This window comes from Anastrepha obliqua, unplaced genomic scaffold (assembly GCF_027943255.1).
Source record: "Anastrepha obliqua isolate idAnaObli1 unplaced genomic scaffold, idAnaObli1_1.0 ptg000012l, whole genome shotgun sequence".
NCBI classification, from domain to species: domain Eukaryota; kingdom Metazoa; phylum Arthropoda; class Insecta; order Diptera; family Tephritidae; genus Anastrepha; species Anastrepha obliqua.
Genome location: NW_026562179.1, coordinates 1,726,467 through 1,732,996, shown reverse-complemented (window position 1 = coordinate 1,732,996; position 6,530 = coordinate 1,726,467).

Here is a 6,530-nt window from a genome sequence, read left to right as displayed (position 1 = left end):
AGTTCTCTTCGGTGCCTGATCGATCACGTCCTGTGACCTCTTCCTCTTCGTCGCATCGCCTTTTCTGTTGTTGTATATTTTAGGTTTCTTGGATAAGAAGTCCCCATACTCCTTGGCCACCTGTTGGTATTTAATTTTATCGGCCGCGTCGCGCTCGTCAGTCGCTCCAACGAGTTCATTCTTGTCATGTCTGGCCTTCGTATAGCGAGACTTAATGAGTGCACCCTCCGATTTAGGTTTTTTTGCGACCTGACTTTCTCCCTGAGTGCCGTCTGCCGCCTTTGGCGATGTTGTTGGTAGGTATGTGTGCTCTTGGTGCTTGCTTGGTGAGGGAGTACTGTGGCTGGCCCTTCCCTTACTCCTTGCTGACTCCATCGTGTCTTGGCAGCCAGCAGGTTATCCTACTCGGAGGAGGGTATTGTGTCGCAGCACGCCACGAATTTTTTGTTTTTATCTTTTGTGTTTGTATTCATTCTGTTTCTTACGGTTGCTTCACCTGACTGCGTCAAGCTCCACAACGTAAGAATTTCGAGGGGAAGTAATGAGGTCCCCCGCAGAAGCGCCCCTTACCGTGGTAAGGCCACAGTTACTCTCGAAGGCGGCCAGGTATTTGAGAGGAAAACTCCGTTCGCGATGCGCAAGTTATGTGGAATGGCCCCGCTCCCACACATAAAGTTATGAAAAAGAAAACAACTATATTTTAATAGAAATTTATGATTGTAAAATGAGCATAAAGTTATGAAAAAGAAAACAATCATATTTTAATAGAAATTTATGATTGTAAAATGAACCTTAGGAATGCCACTCAGCACTTTAGAGTTAGAAATATAAATATACATATGTATGTATATGCTTAAGTGTAATCCGTCCGTTGACTTCACGTCATTCATATATGCAGATAAACAAACATACTGGTGTCAACACTCAAGTATGCAAAACATACTTGAGTGAAATAAGAGAACACAGTAAAACAATTGCTACTATGTTGCAAGTCTAAACAAAAGTAGATTATTTGGATGGTGCTGAGTAGAATCACGAACACACATATTTACGATCTAAATATGCATGTTCTGAGGCTATATTTAAGACCTAAAAATTTAAGTAAAGGCAGTTGTGGCCGAACAGCGAGGGCGACTAGTATTAGTCGCTGAAACTCCTTTTCAAATTTAAAATTAATAAAATTTTGAAAAACATCAAGTGAAAAATTTGGTTTTAATTAATAAAGGAAAAGAACTCCCAAGCTGAATAGCCGCAACTCAAGGTTTCCTCATAATTGGAAACATAACTGGCGCAGTCGGTAAACAACATAACTCGCATGTTTCAATTCCCTGCACCATTCAGCCCTCGGCACGACTCCAAGAACACTTTGGCTTGTGAATGTGTTGGTACGGTACTCTCCATATAGATGATTGGACGAACAGCACACGCGGCGTTTCGCGAATGGGTTGCTGGACGGGGCGGAGTGCTTTTGGTGTTGCTTTCTGCTGTAGCTGTCTGGCCACATGGCTGCCCAGGTGGGATGTTGGTTTCCCAATAATGCCGCTTGGCATATTGCTTGCTTGCGTTGTCAATCTGTTTATATGACGTTGTTGCAAGAGTCGGCGCGTTTCCCTGCGTTTCTTAATCAGTTGTTTCTTTTGCCTGTAGAGGGGTCCTTCTTATAACGGTGCTCCCCTTAAAGGCTTTTTCGGTTTCGGTTGTCACATCTTCGTTGCTTTTAATTTCGTGTTTTTGTTTTCTTTGTTCATTTTTGTTCTGTCTATATGGGCCCAAACTCACAGCGGCTATCTCCACGCGTGCTTGTAGTTTCCCTAAGTCCTATGGTTATCTATGAAATAGGGCATACTAGAATTCACACTGATCCTTATTATTCAGAGCCAGACTTCAAACGGGTACTAACGGGGAGTCATCACAACCTAACCTACATTGTCATTAAACACTACGCGCTCAGAGCGGTCTTTGAGGCCTAGTTTTAATAGGGTGGAAGAGCAGCAAGCCCTTCTGTAAGTAATTTCAACTAAATTTCACTCCGCTTACTCAGATTACAGAGACTCGCTGCTCCAGCCCGATCGCATTCTGCTTCCAAACCACTATGCCATATTCAGGATCTTACTGGTATCAACCCTGATAACCCGTAGGGTGCTCTAACATGCTGTAATCAGCCACTCCTACCATGGAAAACAGACAGTGACCAGGATAACCGCTCATTTTGAGTCCGACGCTCCTGGATTTATATAATCATAGCGCCTACGAGAAAGGCATCTATTTAAAGGCGGTGTTCAGTCGCCCTGTATAGTAGAATTTACGTTCTTCTCCTCTGCCGCCTTGTCGGAGATTGCTTATTTGCGAAGACTTATTCGCAACTAACCTGCTACTGATTTTCCGGCTATCCGCAGCCTGCCGAACCCTCCAGCTGCTTGGAGCTCAGCTATGCCCACGGTGGCAAAGGACCGTGAACTTGTAGACCTCGGAATACCCATGATTCTTGTATTAGTATTATGTGTAGCTTACACTTTATTATTTTGCAAACTTACGGCAAAGGACCCGCATCCGCTTTGATATGCTGCAGGTTTGGCCGCGTGAATATAACTTCAGTCATACATATATAATTGGTGGAGTTCACGTTCCTTCCTAGGCTCTAAGCTACCGTGGGGGTCTTCAGGTTACGGATAGCTGAAAGGTCTGTAGTAGCAGGTTAGTTGCGAATAAATTTTAAACAAATAAGCAATCCCCGACAATGAGCGGCGGAAACGAAGGATGAGGTGTAAAAGCTAGCAATTCCGAAAACATGTCTGTGCCAAAAGCGAATCGACACTATCTTATTAAATATGAAGGAGACACACCATGCATGGTGAGCAGTATAGCATTAGGAGCGACGACAGTTTGCGGCTACCAGGTCAACGTCTGTTCCCCATGTTAAGGGCGACAGTTTAATAGTAGGCATTAAGACCGAGCCCAGTAAGGTCTTACTTATGATATACTTGAAAATGTTTGGAATATACTGCCATGAGCTGATGGCTGCACTATTCGTTTTTTTCAGTAAACAGAGTGAAATCTAGCTGAAATGGCATTCAGGTTAATGATGCAGCTACTCCCACCCTGTTAAAACTATGGCAAATCTCTAAGAACGCTCCATATTCCGTCGACACTTAACGACGTAGGTCTTGATGCAACATTCCTAGTCTGCATTGATTCGGCTCTGAACTTAGGCTCTCATAAGAAGCCTTTGTCAACCCTCGCATGTCCTCCCTGCTAGCAAAGATAACCATGGAATCTTGAATAAGTGACTACGCATCGGGATATGAACAACGGCTTACAAGTTGGGCTCCAATAACCATGAATTTGAATAGGACAAAACTAAATAAAAAAGAAGAAAGTGTAATTACAGCAACCACTTCACCTTTGGCTCTATCAACAAAGTTTGCAGACGGCAGTAACAGCAGCGAGGAGCTACTAAAACTCCTTTTCAAATGAACTTCAGATTGGCTCATTCGCCTTCGTTGACCGGAAGAACCAAATCTGCATTACCGTAAATGCAGCACAGTCCTGTCACAACAGAAGAGCTCAATCGGAGCATCAGCGCTAAGATTAAAGAATTGACGGATATGCTGGACCTCCCAAAGCGGAAAATTAACCAGCTAATGCGAAATCTGGTTTTAAGCATTTTTAATCTCCACAAGAAATTAGAAAGATTCATTCTGACTTCTAGAATAAGGATGCTAAAAGGGACAAAAAGTGTTGTACTCGTAGAAAAAACCGAATGTACGTACATAGCGCCTCTTATAAATGGCAGCACACCTATGAGGACTATAGACATCGTCGCTGCACACAAAATCCCTTCGAAAAAGACTAAGAAACGAACGCGATGAAACTCTGAGAGCAACGCCGGTATCAACGAATGAGCAATCCAGTTCCGAAGGAAGGAACACTGTAACTGCTAAGAAAACCCATAAAGTAAATACAACAGTTTTACAGTTTTAAGCTGACTCCGAACGGAAGATATTTTTTATGAGGAGTTTTTTCATGGCAGAAATACACTCGGAGGTTTGCCATTGTCTGCCGAGGGATGGGCCCTATTAGAGAAAACGTTTTCTTCATTTTCGTTGTCAATCGTTGTTTCACGGAGATTCGAACCAATGTACTCCGAATTCCGAATGGTGGTCATGAACCAACCCATTCGGCTAAGGCGGCCACCAGTCATGAGTTTGAGTATACATACGACTTGTCCGCTGCGTTATCTTGAAGTGGAAAGTGAATTCGCATCAGATGTAGACTAGGATGGCAACCGTTCTTCGAATTTAGGACCTCGAACGTCCCAGAACGATATCTAGCACGAGGCTTCAGCCTACTCCCAAAGTGAAGACGGATTTTTGCCTTGCACACGAATTTACTCTCCAGAGAGTCATGTCGTGAGTGATCCTTGTTCTGAGCACGGATGCATTTCTGCTGAACTCTTGGAAGGGCCCGGAATTCACACAATCCTTCGTCCCAGCCTTTTTTTGCTACTCTCAACATGAATGAATTTGCTGTGTTCGCAGGCTGGAATTCTTACTATAATTTTTTTCAGCCATTCTGTGGAACAGTGCACTTTTATAATGCCGTTCTTCATGATTTTGCCCTCGAATATCGGCGGGTTTTTGGCTCACCAATGGCCCTCCAAAACAGCTGTCACAATAGTCCTGTTGCCCTTTGGATAGTAGACCATCTTGTTTGTCGGTATGTAACTCTACTGTCATGGCCTTAGTTGCCACTTTCGCCAGACGTCGACGGAAAAGTGTCACTCGACATTTGAAGTCCCTTAGCATTTTCCGGTAAAGGTTTATTTGTCTCCGATTGGATAGCCGATGCAGACATTTGCCATTACAAGTGTCGAAGGTCACGGAGCTTGAGTACTTGCCTTAGCTAATGTTTCAGCTTGCTTCGCCTTCTGTCTTCTCCGTTTGACCTGCCTTTCGGATAGGCCAGCACCTGCATTCGAATCCCCAGTAAATTCCATTTCTTTACCAGTACATTCCGGATTCGAAACAGGTTTAACCGTTGTCAGAGACTTACTCGGTACCAGAGATCCGTCTGAGTCTATTGAGAGATTGTATGCCGTCTCCATGTTGTTTCAGTTACTTCGGATGGCTTCGACATCGGTATATCGCTCTCACTCATTTTCCTCTCCATTAACATAGTCAATGTGCCATTTTCCATCGCTAGTAGTGTGCTACCTCCGAATCTCTGGGTGTCGGTTCCGGTCATAAGGGGATTTGGGGTTCGGGCCTGCGCATCCGATGCCCTAGCCACCGCTTTCTCGACCGGAGGACTTCCCTAACATGGGTTACTCGTGCAGAAATATCCAAGTTTGGAAATAAACATTTTAAAGTTTACCTAATGCCAGCTGCTTTCTCATATTAGCTTGCTCCCGAATGGATGCACGGAAGCCACTCAGAGGATGCTTCCTGAAAACGCATATTACTGCAGATCCTAAGACGTGTATTTTCAATGACTGACTGCAGACATTTTTCCAAGAGCATCGGCATTGCTAATAAAAGTGATCTTGCGCAGTAAGTGGACAATTCGTTGGGCTATTTACCCGGCCTAGGCATCATGGTAACTTAAGCAAATTTCAATAATCTCGGTACGAACCTAAAGCTTGCCAAATAAACTGGTCAAATAGACAATGCAAAACTTTGCCAGATTACGAAGGACTCTAGCCGCGATTAAATCAAATCCAGGAGACTTTTAAGATTCAGTTGGTTTATTTCCTTACCAACATCTTCAGGTCTAATTAAAGTAATATATTCATCGTATTAAGCGCAGTCTCTAATACGTTATAAATATTTCATCAGTGCCTTCATTAAAGATTTTTTGCAAATGCTTAACAAATAGATTCTGTTTTTACAGATGTTAAAGCAAACGAGTTTTACATCAAAAGTTAAAACTACGAATAAAATACCCTATTTTGGCCGAGTTTAACAATGCGCTCCAAGTGAAGCCAATCCCTTCTGCAACTGAAGCCAAGCCTTTCTCAAACTGAAATCCGAGGAGGCCTTCTTCCCCCTTTGCTACCACCAGCTGGTACCGCATCGAATACTTTGAGATCCGGAGCGTTTGTTTCCATTTGGACTACACGGCCCAACCAACGTAGCCGCTTGATCTTTATTCGCAGTCTATGTCGTCGTAAAGCTTATACTCTTATAGCTCAACGTTCAATCGCCTGCGATATTCGTCGTTGCCAAAGTGCAAAAGTCCAAAAATCTTCCGTGGAATCTTTCTCTCAAACACTCCAAGAGACTGTTCATCGGATGTTTTCATCGTCCACGCTTCTGCGCCATACGTTAGGACCGACAAGATGAGACCCTTGCAGAGTGTTAATTTTGCTCGAAGAGAGAGGACTTTACTACTCAGTGACTTGACTGTTTGTTGTGATTGCAGCTTTACGATGTCCCACACTCTTTGCGGGGTTAGATGTACGTTTTTGCTGCACAGAGACGTGTGCGTAGTTTGGATGAATCGATGTTGAGACCTTGGATCGTACGTACATC